The sequence below is a fragment of the Glycine soja genome, chromosome 19 (genome assembly GCF_004193775.1).
Source record: "Glycine soja cultivar W05 chromosome 19, ASM419377v2, whole genome shotgun sequence".
NCBI classification, from domain to species: Eukaryota; Viridiplantae; Streptophyta; class Magnoliopsida; order Fabales; family Fabaceae; genus Glycine; species Glycine soja.
Genome location: NC_041020.1, coordinates 5,994,827 through 6,012,765, shown reverse-complemented (window position 1 = coordinate 6,012,765; position 17,939 = coordinate 5,994,827). Strand labels below are relative to the sequence as shown.

At 32.7% G+C, this 17,939-nt stretch overlaps 1 pseudogene; it reads left to right on the top strand.

Annotated features, from left to right (window-relative positions):
• The first annotated feature begins 1,938 nt into the window (after positions 1-1,938).
• Positions 1,939-17,507, top strand: LOC114398522 (annotated as a pseudogene).
• Positions 17,508-17,939: the final 432 nt, after the last annotated feature.

Here is a 17,939-nt window from a genome sequence, read left to right as displayed (position 1 = left end):
TAGAAATAAATAACACAAGTAAAGGATGTCACTATATTTGACCTTGTCTGATATCTTGGGTAAGCGAGAAATAGAACTCCATTGCTCTAACTACAGCTGAAGTTGAATATGTGTAATCTAATAGAACATTCAAATGCTAAGCATATTCAAATAAGATATCATTTCATTCATGATTATGTACAAAAAGGTTTTTTTTATATATAAAGTATATAGACATGGATCATCAATGGACTGATATCTTCACTGAGTCCTGGTTTGAAGAATGCTTCGTTTGTATAAGCGAACATTTAAATATGACTAGTTTATTAGATTAATCAAATATTTATTTTTACATGATCACATCATCTTACTCTCTAATCATTAATCTGTTGGGACTAATGTTTTGTTGAAGTGTACGAATTGAAGAGGAAACATGTTCACAATGACAAAAATGTTTCAATTTTTATTGAGAAACGTGTTTCATAATTCTTGCCAGGATTGAAAACAATTTTCAAAATATATTTAAGGATATTTGAGTCATTACATCAATCTCTATCTCCTTTTCTTTTTGAAAAACTATAAAAGGCAATGTAGGCACTTGGAGAAGTTCCTAAAATTTTTTGAACTCTTAGAAGTATTTATGCTTGTGCGAAATCACTGTCTGAGAACTTCAAAACTTCTATTTTTTCTCTTCTTTCAAAAACTTTTTGTGAACAATGGCCCTTCTAAGGAAGAACAAGTTTATTGGCATCCTCACCATCAATAATGTTGGAGATGCTACTTAAGCTTTCCCTGAGGAATTGTTTATCCCTAGAAAGTGGATAAACTTTCAAAGCTTAAGGAGGAAGGCTTTGCATGAAGGGACTTTTTGATAGGGTTGGTTGGACATCTTTTCTAGAGAAGTTTAGTACCTGCCATTATGGCTGATATGCCCTTTTTGGGGAATTGCAAAGCAAGATATGATGGAGTTAGCATCAAGGAGATTGTTACTGGGACTCAGGTGGTTATCTCTCCAATGACCAATGTTGTTGTGTCTGGATGTGCTATGGAAGGTTTGACCATAAGCAAAGACTAGGAGAAGGAGATAACCCAGCAAACTATGGACAAGTTGCTCTATGGAAAGCCTCACCCAGACGGAGGTGACAAGAAGGCTTTCAACACCTTCTTAACAATAGCCAACTTGACTTACATGTGTAGGATGATACATAATGTGATATTCAACATAGTAATGCCTAGGGTAAGCTCAAGGGATTATGTCAATGACAAAGACCATTTCTGCATTTATAAGATCATGGTAAGTGGGAAGGTGAATTTGCCTAAGATCATCTTCTACTAGATACAGGCCTTCGAGGAAAAGTTTAACCTCAAGGTGAAGAAGAACCTTATTCCTTATGGAATGCTCTTCACCTAGATTTTGAGGCTAGTTGGAGTGGAGGTTTCCTTGATGGAGCCATCATCTGGAGCTACTCAACTAAAGGGGCTACCTTTATAAATATGAGAATTGCAGAAAAATTACCAGACTATGTGGAAAGGCACATAACGAAGAAAGTGAAGAAAGAGGTGATTGAGACTCCCCTGTCTAATGCTGATCAAACCATAGGAACTCAAGCTAATCCTTTGGATCTTGAATCTAGAGCATCGTCTCAAATGAAGTAGGGGAAGCAAGCTAAGCCTAGCCAACCTATACATAAGCTACCCACCAAAAGAAAAGACCACCCTCCCTCTTCTGACCGCCAACCTCCATCCTCAACCCAAAAGCCAAGAACCTAACCTTCATCTGGCTCCGAAAAGAGATAGGGTTCAAACTCTGACTCAGACCATGCACCCAAACCCAAGAAACCTACCATCATAATCAAACCTATCAAGACCCAACCACCAACTAAACCTTTACCATCATCTCCTTAACCTATTAAGAACCCTAAACCTTCCTAACCTACAACAACCATACCATCATCTGAGATGGAAATCTTAGAAACACCTACCCTTGTACCCTCATCTTCCTTAGCCCTTCCTTCCCGACCAACACCTAAGCCTGTTTCACCCCTTCCCAGCAAATCCAAAGTTGTTGCCATTGCCAAGGCCAAGCAATGCTTTCTTAGAGATGCTAAGAGAAAGGCAAAAGCAGAGAAGGCCATGAAAAAGAAGGCAGAGGCAGAAGCAACAAAAAAAGGTTGCTACCTTTGAAGGACAAACTTCAAAAGAGAAGCTTGAGGTGTCAAAGCTGCGTATGAAGAGAAGTTGCAGAAGGTAGAGTTTAATGTCAGATTTCAATCAGCCTTGGAAACAAGTGTTGAAATATTTTATGTCGTGTCTGTTGAGAGAGACATAGAGCTCCAACCAATTATGGTGAAGAAGCAATAGCTAAAGAAGAAAGAAAGGCCCTGGATGTTGCAATTCTTTTAGTCCATTATTGAAGTTTCATTGCAAAGCTCTAATGTTAATGCTAACTTAGACACTATCGAAACAGACCCCAGGGTTGCACCCATGCACCCTCATCTAGTCGCAGCTAAAGATGAAGTTGTTGTTAATACTTTGCTTGCTTAACCTATGTGCAAAGTAGACATCTTAAGACTATAAAACATCTATGGAACTACTTTGTCTATTCCTTTTAATGCTATGAAAGTTAGATTGGAAATCAGTAAATGGTTGACACTGTGTTGCACCTCAACTCTTAACTAATATTTTCAACAAACTGCATCAATGTCTGAGTGGACCAGATGGAGACTCAACTGATTGGCTACTTCCCTCAATATCTCAACCTTAAACTAAACCTGAGCCATTGCCTATTTCAAATGGAAATGTCAAAATTTACCATGGTTTCAGGGGATACAAATTGTCTGAAGGGCAAACCAGCAACCAAGCATGGAGAGAGAAGAGGGATATTGGCACCCAATGCTTGGATTGAAAGATGCACAAGATTAAGTTTCAGAAGTTAAATCTCATGTAGCTATGGAAATAAGGTGTACCTAGGTTTATTCCTTATCTTATTCATCTTCTAAGGCCCTAAAGGAAGAAGAGGTCATGCTCTATCCAATTACTTTGGCAAACCAAGGCATATAAGGGAATTTCCCTCAAGGAATCCCACACCTCCAAACCTCAACAACATCATCTTCGAACAATGACCATCTGACAGGAAGGTCTACCCTTTAGGAGTTATAGTCTAGAGAAGTAGAAAGGTTACCTCTAATGAAATGTCTTTATATACCTACATCAACTTCTTGGTTTGATCGCTACCTTCAATGTAGTGCTTCCCTAGAATCATGCTATGTTTGGGGAATCCTTTGACACAAAAGACATCTAGCTTGAAGATCCTGAGATGAGTCCAACCTTTTCAAAATGGGAGTTCTCAAATTATGGCTTACAGTTGTGTATGTGCCTCAATCATTCTAAAGAAGAAATCAGGGCAAGGCAAGCTTCCTCCAAACAACTGCAATGACAGAACATGCAATTTTCTTTTTTATGTTAGGCTCTTAGTTTATGTGTCTTGCACACTCTAGAACCAAGTTCCAATCAGCAGTGGACAAGCCAATTATGATTCCTAAGGCATAGAATATGCTTGAAGATGCATCCCCCGGGTGCTATATCAAAGCAAGACCAAGCAAACTCTTCAAACATGAAGTAGTTGCACTGCATCAAAAGAAGGAACTAATAAGCAATGATTAACAAGCTCTAAAAAGGTATTACAAACTGGGTGCTTACTGCTTTGGTCCAGAACCTGAGGTGAGGCCACCATCAGATAGAGCTCATCACAAGATAGGTCAATCCTATCAGACTATCAATCACAATGGAAGAGAAACTTTGCTGATACACCATCAAACCACGTCTGTCAATGGAAGAGAAACTTTGTTGAGCTTCCAAACTCCACTTTCACCTTCATTCATCATGTATAACCCGTCACTGAAAAGGTGAACTTGATGATGAAGCCCCTGTTGGTGTTGCTGATATGGCCATGGAAATCTACAATGGCCCTCCTCCATACCAAGAGTATGTCAAATTTCTTGAGACAACTCAACTCAGAACAAGGGAGGCACTTACTGAAGTTCTTCAGGATATGGCTCATGTTAAAAGAGAAGCCAAAACATGCAAAATCCTTGGAGAGCACCTCTTTAGGAAGTATGTTGATGCTTTCTTTGGTAGCTCATTTGATGATGAATCTAGAGATGAGTTCTTTCGCAAGCTTGAAGAGGAAGAAGAAGTTATCAAAAAAAGGGGGAGAAAAAGTAAAAAGATGAAGAATGCAACCATAGCAAAAGATGCACAAGCTAAGGGGGAGCACATCATCTGAAGGGGAGATTTCTTATAAATCTTTAAACTCTTATGCCTTTCATATTCTTCTATTATCTATGCAATATGATTCTGATGAATAAATGAGAGTTTTCTGATGAAAGGACTTTATCTCAAAGTCTTATGATGCATGATGTTCTATATATTTCCTATATTGCATCTGATAAGAATGACATTGCACTTAAACTTTCATTGTATGTGTGTGTGTGTGTCTTTGACTTTTACATATGCGTTTGTTTGACATCATCAAAAAGGGGGAGGTTGTTTAGTCAAAAGACTTATATGTCTTAAAGATGAATTAGGACTCCTAATTATTTTGATTAGATGTAAATAAATACAAATGATAAAAGTTGTGTCTGATATGCTATTAGATCATGATTTGTCTCTATGTGTCTGAAGATTCAGATAATACACTTATAAGACGATCTGATATAGCACTTAAGTAATGCATTTAAGACATTCATTTAATACTCTTTGTATGCGATTTTTTCATGCAAAAACATTCTCCTAGGATCTATCAAAGTCCTACAAAGAATAAATGAAGTCATCAGTTTAGAAGATATTCATCCTCATCAAAAGGCATGCTCTGTTGTTGTAGACCTGCTATGATAAAAGAAATGACTTTCATGCTGAAGTAAAAGGCACATTATCCTATTAGCATGGACTTTGCATGAAGAATGGACATGTATTCAATGCAAGCATTAAATGCTCTAATGGACTCAATACTTCAAACGAAAAAAAAAAGTGAAGAATCCAACCATTGTGAGATAACAGATACTTGGAGATGAAGATTATATATAAAAGAAGCTTTGAAGAAACAAGACATAAATCATCTACGCAAATCATTCTTCCTTTCTTTCTTATAAAGCTTTCTATAAATTATTGTAAAGATACTAAGCTCTCAAAACACCTTGGATACCTTGAGAGAAAAGACTAAAAGTGTTTAGTGATATATCCTTATGTAAGACGATCATATATTTTAGTCAGCGTACAATCTTCCAACAAATCTTGTTGATCTGTTTAGAATTAGCAGTGACTTGGTAGGATAAAGAATACTAGGTTTAAGTTAAGCTTGGGTAAAGCTTGCAAGTGTAAGAGCTAGAAGTGGCCATGAACAATACTTGTAACATTGATAAGTTAGTGAAAACTTGGTGGTTGCCAAAAATTGGATGTAATCTCGGGTTTGAGACGAACTAGAATAAATTCTGTGTTTTCTTGTTGCTTGAGCTAACAAAGGATTTAAATTTATTTTTAGATCTTATGTCTCATTTGGTTTTTTAAAGAAAATTGTTATTTTCATCATATGATAAAGTCTGAATCAAAACTTCTCCAAGTGATTTTAGATTTATAAGCATCAGATGATAAAATATGATTTCAGTCTTTAGAAAAGTTTTAAATTTCTAAAATTACAATTCAACCCTTTATTTGTTTCTACAAGTATAACCAACCATACATAAGAAAAAGAAAGAAAATATTTGAACGGATTAAATAAGATATCCATTAGCAAAACTAGAAGTTATACTTAAAAACATATTTAAGGAATTTGTGGATTTTTTTAAATCCAATTGTCTCCCTATGTAGATAAACATCAAGGAGATTAAATTACATTGAGAACAACTAAATAATATAGTTAGCATTAATTAGCTCTCTAATAAAAACCATGTGCCCATATGAAAAAAAAATTGTATAGCCCATTACCATAACAAGAGAACAATAATAATTTGGAAAAATATAAAGAAAAATACCCGGTGGTCATTAGTAAAACAAACTTACATTCAAAGTACTGAACTCGACTAACCCTTCAATAACAAAAATCCAATATATCAATTAGTAGATAAAAGAACACCGGGATGAATTACTTGCCATGGCCTTCACAATTTTTTTGACAACTCAGTAAAAAAATAAAAACACCAATAAAGTTTAAACACAATAGAGGAATGTTATATAATAGTTGTTTGTCATTCCCTTTATTACCCGCTGTGGTAAGACTGGAAGTTGATATTAAGTTCTTGATGGGTGGAAAAAACTTAACAAGGCAAGCAATGCTTTTTACATTTCGTCCTTTGATCTTAACCGTTGTCATTAATTGTGGTGATTGCTTGATAAATCTTTAATTTGCTTATTTTCTTATACTTTTGTTTCCAGATATTCTTGCTCCAAAATCATTATGGTGGTTGTAACTTGCGCATTTAAGTTAATATATCTTTAAAATTGTTTGAATTTATCTTAATGGTTAAGAAAATTCATACATGTTTATTCATATAATTTTTATTTGATTATTGTATTTAGGAAATTATTTAATGCAAGACATTTATAATTTTTTAGAATATCAGGAAAAGGGATTTATTTCTGTGTTGCCAATAAAAATACTTTCAATCAAAAATCACGATAGCTAGATTAAATTATGCAATTTTTTAATTTAATCTCAGTGGCTAAGAAAATTCAAACATTCTTATATAGTTAACTTTTATATTTAATAATTTTTTTTAGTAAATTATTCAATACCTTGTATATATAATATTTTAGAATTTTTTTAACAGACATTAATTTCTATAAATTGTGAATATAAAACTTTATATAAAAAAAGTCATCATAGGTTTGATTTTAGTGCAAAATTCAATAAATTTTTCATAATGTCATTTTTAGGATAATTTTTCTTCCTTATTTTGTATTTGACTTATTAAAGTAGGAAAAAATATAATGGTAAATATCTTTTTGGACAAAAAATTAGGCTTTTAAATATTTATACTCTACATATCCATAGTAACGATTATCTAAACGGGAGCTCATAAAATTGTGTGCATCATAAAAGTATATGCATCTCTTGATTTAAAAATATTTTGGTTTATACATATTGCTACTATTTTGACTCAAAAATAGAATGTTATATTGTATTTATTATTATATTATTAATTTAACATATTAGTAGGTAGGTTCTTGAAGTGCTTGAGAATTCTAAATTAGGTCCCTATACTAAAAGATTAGTGATTAGATCCTTGATCTTCTACAACTTTTATAATTGGGTCTTTGGATTTGGTTTATAACATATTTGAAACCGGTGCAAAAATAATAATTTGTGGCAGTTTTACTAACTCCAAGGACAAAATTATAAAAGTTGTAGAAGATGAAAGATTGAATTATATATTTTTTAATTTATGAAATAAATTAAAAGTTCTCAAATAATTTAAGAACCTAATGATATATTAAACATATATTATTATATAAATTTAAATATTTACTCACTATTATTTTTTTAAAATTTTGTTAGGAATGTTAATGGAGAAATTCAAACCGCAACGTCTTCCCTAGTCCCCTTCACTCTTACTTAAGCCCATTTTTTAAACATCAAGTCAACCTTTATATCTCCTATTTACTTATTATTATTAAAATTTCTAAATAATGAATGCATTAGTATTGTTTGACATCAAATTATTATTTTTATCTTTTATAGTTTTGTTTCTTTTTATAGTTTTTAACATTTGAGGAAAGACATCATTAAGCGTGACCAATCAAGTTCCCAAGTGGAGAATAGTCATTTACAAAAGTAATAGATTATTTCACACTTATAACATTCTAACTCAATATTGTTCATCATTATTCTCTAATTTTTATTTGCTACTACCATCCTTTAATTGTATTACTCTCCATTTTTTTAAAAAGAAAAATCTTACTCAATATTCTTTTTATATTTAATACATTTTTTCTTAATAAATATTATATTTAATATAAGTTTTAGCACCATAAATGTGTTAATATAATTTTTTATCATCATAAATATTATATTTCATACAAATTTTAGCACCATAAATGTTTTATTTAATACATATTTTAGCATAATAAATTTCATATTCATTATCAATTTTATTATCATTTACTTTATATTTAATATAAATCTTAACATCATAAATTTTATATATAATATTATATTTTGGAGGCCGAGGGAAAAATTGGATCAAGCGTTCAAAGCCTACATCCAACTCCTTACCAACATATCATATGTTCAAGTAGAACTGGACTTAAATATCTCTTAAGCAAGATTTCAGGATTGAGTCTTGTGGATGCAAAATAAATGGTTAGGAAGGGAGACCACACTAAATATGATTGATGATGTTTTTTGGTCATGGAAATTAGTTATCGGCATAGTCGATTAACACTTTACACCAATAACATGATAATCCAAAAAATATTTAAATTTTCACTTTTCTATATCAATTTTTGTCTAAATAATGAATGAATCTAAATATTTAAGTTGATTAAATGGTAACCTATTTTGATTTTGCTGTCTTATTTTCAAATGCCCTACTACATGTGTGTTTTTCTTTCAAAATATTAACTCCCACGACATTAATTTGGGCAAAGGGCATTTGGATATAAAGGCACAAATAGTCAGGAAGGTTTTCAATTTACAATGACTAAAAAGATCTATTTTAAATTTAAGGATCAAAGACAAATTTAAAACAAATTTGTGTGTGTTTGTGTGTGTGTGTGTGTGTCCGTGTGCGTGTGCATGTGCATGTGTGTGTGTGGGTGGGTGTGCATGTCCATGTGCGTGTGTGTGTGTGTGTGTGTGTAACTTTATTCAAACTAGTGACATTTTTGTCATCACAATTGTTCTCTCAATGTTATGAGAACAAAGTGGGGGAAAATTCATAAGGGTAAATCACTTTTCTTTTTTATTTTAGGGGAATGAGGGTTTAAAATATTTGACACATTAATTGTTCATCAACATTTCGTTGTTTCTGTGTTTCTGTGATTAATGGCATCTTTCCAGAACATTAATTGTTCATCAACACTTCGTTTCATCAACTAATGGCATATTTCCAAAGGGTTGTAATCCATCTTTCATCACTTTGATCCCTAAGCTAGGTGGACAATCCATAAGACCTAGGTGAGTTTAGGCCTATATCATTGGTGGGAAGCACATATAAAATTGTGGCTAAGGTGTTTGCTAATAGAATAAAGAAGGTACTCCCAAAGGTCATTAACAAGAGACAAAGTGTTTTCCTAGAAAATAGGAATCTCCTACATAGTGTAGTGATGGCGAATAAGGTTGTTGATGAGGCGAGGAGGAAGAATAAAAGTTGGTTGATCTTCAAACTGTATTATGAAAATGCATAGGACTCAGTATCTTGGGAGTTCTTATTGTATATGCTCAAAATGTTGGGATTTGAAAGCAAGTGAATTTGATGGATAAAACAATGTTGTGTCCGTGTTCTATTTCCATTTTGGTGAAAGGTAGCTCAACTAGCAAATTCAATTTACAAAGGATGCTTCAACAAGGTCATCCACTAGCATTGTTTCTTTTCATGGTGGTGGCAGAGGGTTTGAACGGAATTATGAGGATGAACACTTCCAAATGTCTATTCTCGGGATATAAGGTTGGTGATGGGAGTGTGGATCGGAAGTCAATCTTCTTCAATATGTGGACAATACAATCTTTATTGAAGAAGCTTCCTCTCGAATGTGATGTCATCAAGAGTATTATGAGATGGTTTGTGTTGGCTTCAAGGTTAAAGGTAAATTTTGCTAAAATTAGTTTTGGGGTTATTGATATGGAGCCTGAAGTTGGGGAAGCTCTCGCGAGGATGTTAAATTGCAAGGTGTTATAGTTCCCTTTTGATTATCTTGGGATCCCTATATATTGGCACCAAACCTAGCTAGGAGAAGCACACATGGAAGCCAATTTTTGATAAATACTTAAAGAAGCTATGTCGTTGTTGGAAGCATAAAATATAGCATAAGATCGGTACTTTCCTCTTTAACTTTGTTCTTTCTTTAGGATTCCTTGTGGGGTAGTGAAGAGGTTCTAGAGTAATATGAGGGAGTTTTGTGGGAGTAAGAAGGGTGAGCAAAATAAAATAGCTTGGGTGAGGTGGAAAGATGTGTGTTGTCCTAGAAGTCATGGAGGTTTGGGTATAAAGCATTTAAAACTGTTTAATGAAACTCTAATAGCCAAGTGGAGGTGGCATTTGTTTCATCAAAGAATCACTTTGTGGGTGGATGTCTTGGAGGCAAAGTATGAAGGGTGGAGAGGTTTATTGAAGGAAGGGGAGTGTGGGAGGTTTTTATGGTGGAGGGACCTAAGGAAAGTGTGTTTGGGGGGTGGGGGGAGAACAATATAAAGTGGTTTGATAACTTGGGGGAGTGAAAGTTGGGTAAGGGTGAAACTTGTAGGTTTTGGAAGGACAATTGAAGAGAGGAATGTCTAACAACCTCACATGTTAGACTTTTTCTAAACTTGGGCAAAGGGAGGAAGTCATAAATAATTTAGGTTCTTGGGAGGGAGATAGATGGAGATAAAGATAGAACTTAAAGTGGAGAAGAAGGTGGTTTGAATGGAAGAGTAAAATGGTGGTCGAATTGGAATGTATGTTGGAAAGTGTGAATATTCGTAAAGGGGTGAGGGATGTGTGGTGGTGGAGACTTGAATAAAATGGAATGTATAGTGTGCAATCGGCATATAGAGCATTGCATGATTTACATAGACAACATATTAAATGTGTACCTATTGATGGACTCTTGAAACATAAAAATTTTCTTCAATAATGTGAAGATTCCATGTGTATCCACACCGAAACTAATTTATACTCATCAATAACTTTGACAAGTGAAACAATAATTGGTGCTATGAGAGAATGAGAAGAGAAGTGATAACCAATCACATCAACGTGCAGCCTAGGGCTGTATGTATAGTACGCCGAATATAACAAATTTGTGATAAAATAGAAACAACTATCTTATCTTTTAAGTCATTTTAAAATATTGTTTCTTGTTATTTTTTGTTGCTAACCATTTAGCAATTTGAAATTAGAAATAATAATTGACTAAGTCCAACTTGTATGTAACTTTTCAAACCAATTCCAAACATGAAATCCTTCCGTTTGTTTCTTTTCTTTCACCAAATATTTATATTATATTATATATTTCCCGTGCTAGTAAAAAATATAATAATATTCCACTTAGGAAATTAATTAATAATTTGATCATATTAAATTCTCTAATTTAATTGATCATTAAATATTAAAAAAACAGATATTAGAACACTAATTTGTATGTGATCTCGTAGGTTCAATAGCAAGCTGCTAATATATTAATCAAAGTAATATAGTATCTTTACAGCTCTTAGTTAACTCTAAAGTATGGTATTACTATCAAACTCTTTTTTGAGTTAACTTATAATGACTTAAGAAACTCATTTCTTCTTTCATTTAATTTTCCTGGACAGGATATAATTTTATTCATAGAGTTCAAACTCATCATTACCAAGAGTTGATGAATTTCTTCTTGATTAATTATTTCAAAACATAACAAATAATATGTTAATTACTATGACAGTCTCCAGCCAAAAAAAAGTATTAAACCTCTTCTTGAGAATTTTCTATTGAATAAATTTAACCATTAGAAAATCTCAATTGAGTCAATTCAATGATGACATCCACATAAATATCATTCATATATGCAATTTAATAAATAAAATTTATTAATCTTTATCCAATAAAGATCATTACATATATATTAATCTATTCGGATTATTGATTACCTATTCACAATAATCTTACGATCAAGAACAATTTAGATTAAAATTATAAAGGACTTATTTCTTATCATCATAATCTTTATCATGATAACAAACCTCTAATTTTAATCAAAGACTTGTCAAATTAACAATTTAATGAAACAATATATATGATAATAAAATAAAAAATAATTTTTTACTAAAATTGATAATATGATGGATTGGATTTTGGATATACATATTTATTCCCAACAAGTACTCCTTTATTTGGGAGTTGAATGTCCCCTCCAAGGTTATACTTTTTGTTTGAAGGATCCTTAAAAATAGGCTTCCAACTAAGGATAATCTCCATAAGAAAGATGTCATTGAAGGGGGACAAGCTTTGAAGTGCTCTTTGTGTCTTGAAGTTAGTCTTCCTCACTTTTTTTTTTTGCTTGCCCTAGAGATGACTTGGTGTGAAAAAAGTGTTATTCGTGGATAAATTTTCATATGGCTTGTCCAAGGGAAGAGGAGATGCATTTGTGGCAACACATTGCTTTTTTTTTATTAAAAGTGGTGTTGGAAAAGAAAGATGGTATGTGGTTTGGTGTACGGTTTTATGGTGCATATGGAAGAAAAGGAATGGTTGTATTTTCAATAATACAACTTTTTGAAGAGAAACGAGTGATTGTAGATATAAAATTTGTGGCCTGGACCTGGTTGAGGAGTAAGTGCGTTGAGGAGTAAGTGCAGGTGGTTTGATTACTCATTTCCTTCCTGGTCTCTAAACCATGGTGCGTGCATTGATGAGGAGATGCAAAAAAATTTGTGTATGTATGTCTATTGGGTGGCCTCTGGTAAAGTTATTTGCCCCGAGAACCTTCCTCGTATAAGGATCTGCATTTTTTGCAGTTGAGGTTTGATTGTGAAGAATGCATAGTAGCCAGCTTTGTGTAGAATCTCTATTGGTTGACATGACTTTCGTGAGATTTATCAGACTTTTTCCTTATTCATATACCGCGTGTCATGAGTAGAAGTTATGGTTGGTTACTTAATATTTTCAAGTTATTGTTAAATATGATGTACCTAACGTGATATATCTTGCCAATTATCTCCTTTAAACTTGTTCTTTGTATTTGTTTGTTGGGTATATCTTGTACCTAACATTATATATATATGTTGAACATTAAACATAAATTAATCGATTAAATTGAGATGGGAAAGAACCTGCATATCCTTCATGATGACCTTGTAAGCCATATTACAAGTTGATGGGGACAAAAGTCCTTCGAATGAACCAGATGATTTACTTTAGGTAAGAGAACCAATAAATCATGAGCGGTTACATGACAAAATATATCTTTTACTAAATGTTTATCTATACCACTAATTAGAAAAATCTCTTTTTGGTGCCCACAAATTTTAGACATTTTTACATTTTATCAGTTTTTAAACTTCTATCACTCTCTCTTAATAACTACTCACTACTTTTATGTTATTAGTACTTTGATTTTAGCAAAAAAAGATTAAAAACAATTAATTCAAAATATAATAGCAAAAAGAAATTAGCAAATTAAATCTTGTTTTATCTTTTTGTTGAAGTATGAATACAAAAAATAAAAGGCAAAAATGATTAAGACTAATGGACCAAGACAGGTTTCAAAAATATATAATCTATGATGTATATTTTTACATAAAATAAGCAAGATTTTATCGCAATGGATCATATTGGAGACATGACTTTGGGACCAAAATTGGATTTCAAAAATTATGTTGCATCTTCACCTCCATGCCCACCAAGTCAATGTGAGGGGTTGAAAGCTTCATGTGAAGAGATAAAGGATATTAGCCATAAGGGACACTTAGGTCAAAAATGAGATCTTTGACATGCATCTTTTAATTAACTTCTTATTATTTTTAATTTATATTAATTTAAAATAAATTTATGCATGATATTTAAGGCTTAAATATTTATTTGTGTCTATAAGTATGTATTTCTTTTTCTTTTAGTCCATATATTTTATTTTTATTTTTCATCCCTTTAAGTTATACGCTTTTCATTTTAAGTCCTTGTAATATTTTTTTCATTTATAGTCCCTATGATGTTAACAAAACATCAACATTAACGTGTTTATAACGGTGATTAATGACACGAACTAAAATTGAAAAAAAAAAACTTACCAAGACCTAAGTGAAAAAACTTTAAATTACATGAACTAATTTCTTATTTAATCCTATTTTTTAACTTGGGATTTTAAGGTTAATGATTTAAATACATTCCTTTAAAGTATAACCAGATGACAAAAGCTTCTAACTTAACTTAATCATGATTTTAGTAACTTAATGAATATTCATGAGAATTCCTTGCTTTGTGTTTATTTGTGAATTGTTTTCGGGGGGGATTTATGTATAGTCTATTCTAGTAGTTGTTGTTGGGTCTATTATTTTACTCATTATCGGGCTTATCGAATCACCCGATATGTCTAAGGGGGTGTTGGAGATCTCATATTTACTAATAATGTAATCAAAATAGTATATATAAGTCGAATGCAACCCTCACTCCCATGAGCTAGTTTATATATACAAGATTTCATGTTTTGATGTTGCATAGTATGTAGTTGTATCAAGACAATTTGTGTTATCTTCATTGACTTAGTGAATTAGTTGTATCTGTTGGATTCTGAGCAGGAACATGATCTTGTGGTGAAGCCAATGTATGTTGGTGGCAGTTCATCCCAATCGACGTTCATCAACTACGTTATCATCATCATCGCCCCCAACAAATAATCAACCTCGTGCAAGAAGTTCTAGTGAATATATCATTTCTGTGAATGTTGTCGATTTTTTAAAGAATTAGAATAAGAAATTCATAGTGAAGTATGTCTTGGTAATTATATGCTTTTTCATTATTGTGTCTGCCTAAGTCTTACTGTGCGTGTTGGGTTTTTCTGCAGGATCAACTAATAGAACTTCAGGGACATCCACAACTGCAGGTCCAAGTCCTAGTCCATTGGGATCGGCAAACAGTTCTATTTTTTGTCTATGCTTGGGTATGCTCTCTTCACCATTTATCAATGCTCTGGTTGTATTTTACAGTTGACCGTTTTGATACCACATTTGACTGGTAGTTTTACTTAGTTCTCTTTCTTACTGATGTATCTCAACACTTTATGCATTAGTTATCTTCTAATGGAGCTTTCTTCTTAAGAATTACACACAATTGTGTATTATATGCTAGTGTACAGTACATTACTGCTGATCAGAATTGCTTTTATCACTATTTTAAATTTACTTCTTGAGCATTTGTGTAGAAAAGACAAGGATATTAGAATTAGGAAGAGATGCATTGAAATTTTAAACCTGCCAATTTATACTATAAATAATAACTCTTTTATGCCCTGAACTTGTTTACTTGCGGGTTTGAATCACTTTTGTTGCCGATCCTTTAAGTTAAATATTTTCTGTAGGTGTTTGTTGTGGCTTTCCTTGCAGTCATTCCACTGGTACCGAAGCATCTTTCTCATAGGACTTATCGCCTTTGTTTTTTAGGCACTCTTTGCTCTTCTTGTACTCATTGTACTCACAATATGGGATAAAATTTTGTTGTGATTTTATGGTAAACATTATCTTCTGAATGTTCTAATTCTTCAATCTCTAATACACTGTTACTGTCTTGTGCTATTGCAAAAGCCAAAAGCTTGGAATTTGCAGGCCTTGCAAGTTTACTTTCAGTCAATAATTGCTTCAAAGGATTTTATATACTTCATCTACTATCTTACATTTGTTACACATTACTACAAAAAAGGCTTTCTACGTCAGTTAAAATACGCATTCTATGTCGGTTATTAACCGTCGTTATAGGAAACATCGTAGAAAGTTTGTATTTTTTATGACGGTTCAATAGACAACCGTCTTGAAAAATATATCATTCTAAGACGATTCTTAGCTAAAAACTGTCTTAGAAAAATACACTTTCTAAGACAATTTTTTAGAGAACCTTCTTAGAATATATTTTTTTAAAAAAAAATAAAAATATATAAAAGATTCTAAGACGGTTTTTCGGAAAACCGCCTTAGAATGTGTTTTTTTTAAAAAAAATTAAAACAATTTTGAATTATTGTAACTATCCGCATCATTCGCAGTATAATTATTCATTCATACTTTACAAACAAAAATAAAAGTAAAATTTGAAGACTCATAAATGTACCGTGTGTACGAAAGTATTCATTAAACTAGAGAGTTAATTTTAACAATTAAAATATGCACCCCCAAGGCAACCTTGCCTAAGGATGAAGATCTCATATATGTCTTCATGAGCTTAAATATTAAAATATCAAGTGGAACTTTTACATTATTGCAATTTCGTATCCAAGGATGACATGCAAGCACAAGATTATGGCTGACAACTTGAAAAATGTCTTACTAGATGTTATTGGAATTGATGATAGAGGCAAGAAAAATAAATCACTTAGAGCATGAGCAGCAGATATTCGCTTCCGTGGATCCTTATTCAATATGCGTTTGACAAAATCTTTAGCTTCTAAAGACAAAGATGGCCACGTTGTACATCTCATCTTTGCCTTAAATGTGTGTATTTCTTTGTTAGTTAATCCCATATATTCTTGTTTGCCTTAAATGTTGCAGTTGCTTTGATCCCCATCTTGTGTTGGTCGTTTGAACATGTTGCCAAGTTCCATAGACTAATTTTAGTCGCTCTACCTTGTACAGGTGAATGATCTTTGAAACGTTTGTTAGATTTTCAGTAACATACAAAGAAAATAGTGTTCTTAGAAGAAACAACATTGCTCTCATTAGGTTACTGTTAGACACTAGAACTTAAATACTTCACCTTCCCTAGTGTGCATTGGGACTTCTATTTTTTTCCTCTGCATTCTCTTTTACTTTCTTTATATTTTTCATTCTTGAATACATAGTTTCCTGGATATACCATATAGTTTAAAAGAACAGCTTGGACAGTTGCATGATTATCCATAATGTTACTCTTGATTACTACAAAGTCAAGTTGAAATTTCTTATATAATTTCAATATATTGTGTTTTTTGTGTTGAGTTGTCTGGATCATTTTTATAGAATTAGATTTGATCTCTGGAAGGCATATGCAAGTAATTTTCTTTACCAAATAGTGTGAATAATTATCTTAACATCTGTAGGCATAATTGTTTATTGTTGATAATTGTGACCAAATTCCCCCTAGCTCAACTCCATATAATGAATCACAAAACTTTAATTTAAGAACTCTTTTTTTTAATGTGCATTGACGTCTAAGTTATATCATTTTATTGCTTTTTACTTGAATAGGAAGTACTTGGAAGAGCCTTGTGTTTGGGTGGAGTCAAACAATTCTACCATCAATATACTGACATCACATGATGAGATTGGACTTGGATTCCTACTGATCATCTCATTCTTCTCATAAGTTTCTCAAGCATTTTCTCCCACCCACCCACCCTCTGCCAGTAATGTTTCTGTCTTTGTTAAATGGTGACAGAATGGCATGGCAGATTTTTTGCCAACCGCTATAGGCGATTTGTGAAGGGAGGCCCACTATGGTGGCGCCATAGGACACAATGGTGTGTTTATATGGAAGAATTTTGGCCTTCTGCCATTGATAACACTGGGTTCTATGCTACATATCCCATTCCTATGGTATTGTTGACTCATTCCACCTTTATTTTTTACCCACACATGCAGGTGGCAATGGAACATAATTCAAACATTCATGTACTGACAGGTCTATTTCCTTGTCATAGAACTGGTTCAGATTAAATGGGAAAAATAAAATAGAAAGTATCTTTAATTATTAGACATTTGAGAGACCTGGACTCATGCTACTACAATTTCCAGTCAAAATTTGAACTACTTCACCCTCACCTTCCTATCCTCCACTGTCTTCAGAACAGTTACAATCTGCCCTATCCTTCCCCCCACCATCTTAATTCATTATCCACCAAGTAATCAATTTTTATTTGCTGCTATAAATTTCTTTAAGGGGGATTTACTAATACATTGCTACAATGCCATCTGAATATATACACATTGTCTTTTTGTTTTTGAAAAAAATATTTCTTGAAGCTATTAATTTGCCTTTGTGCTCATGCATCCATATGCACTCACAAACAAGGGGGATAACTATATATCACTAAATAGTCTTCAATTATTT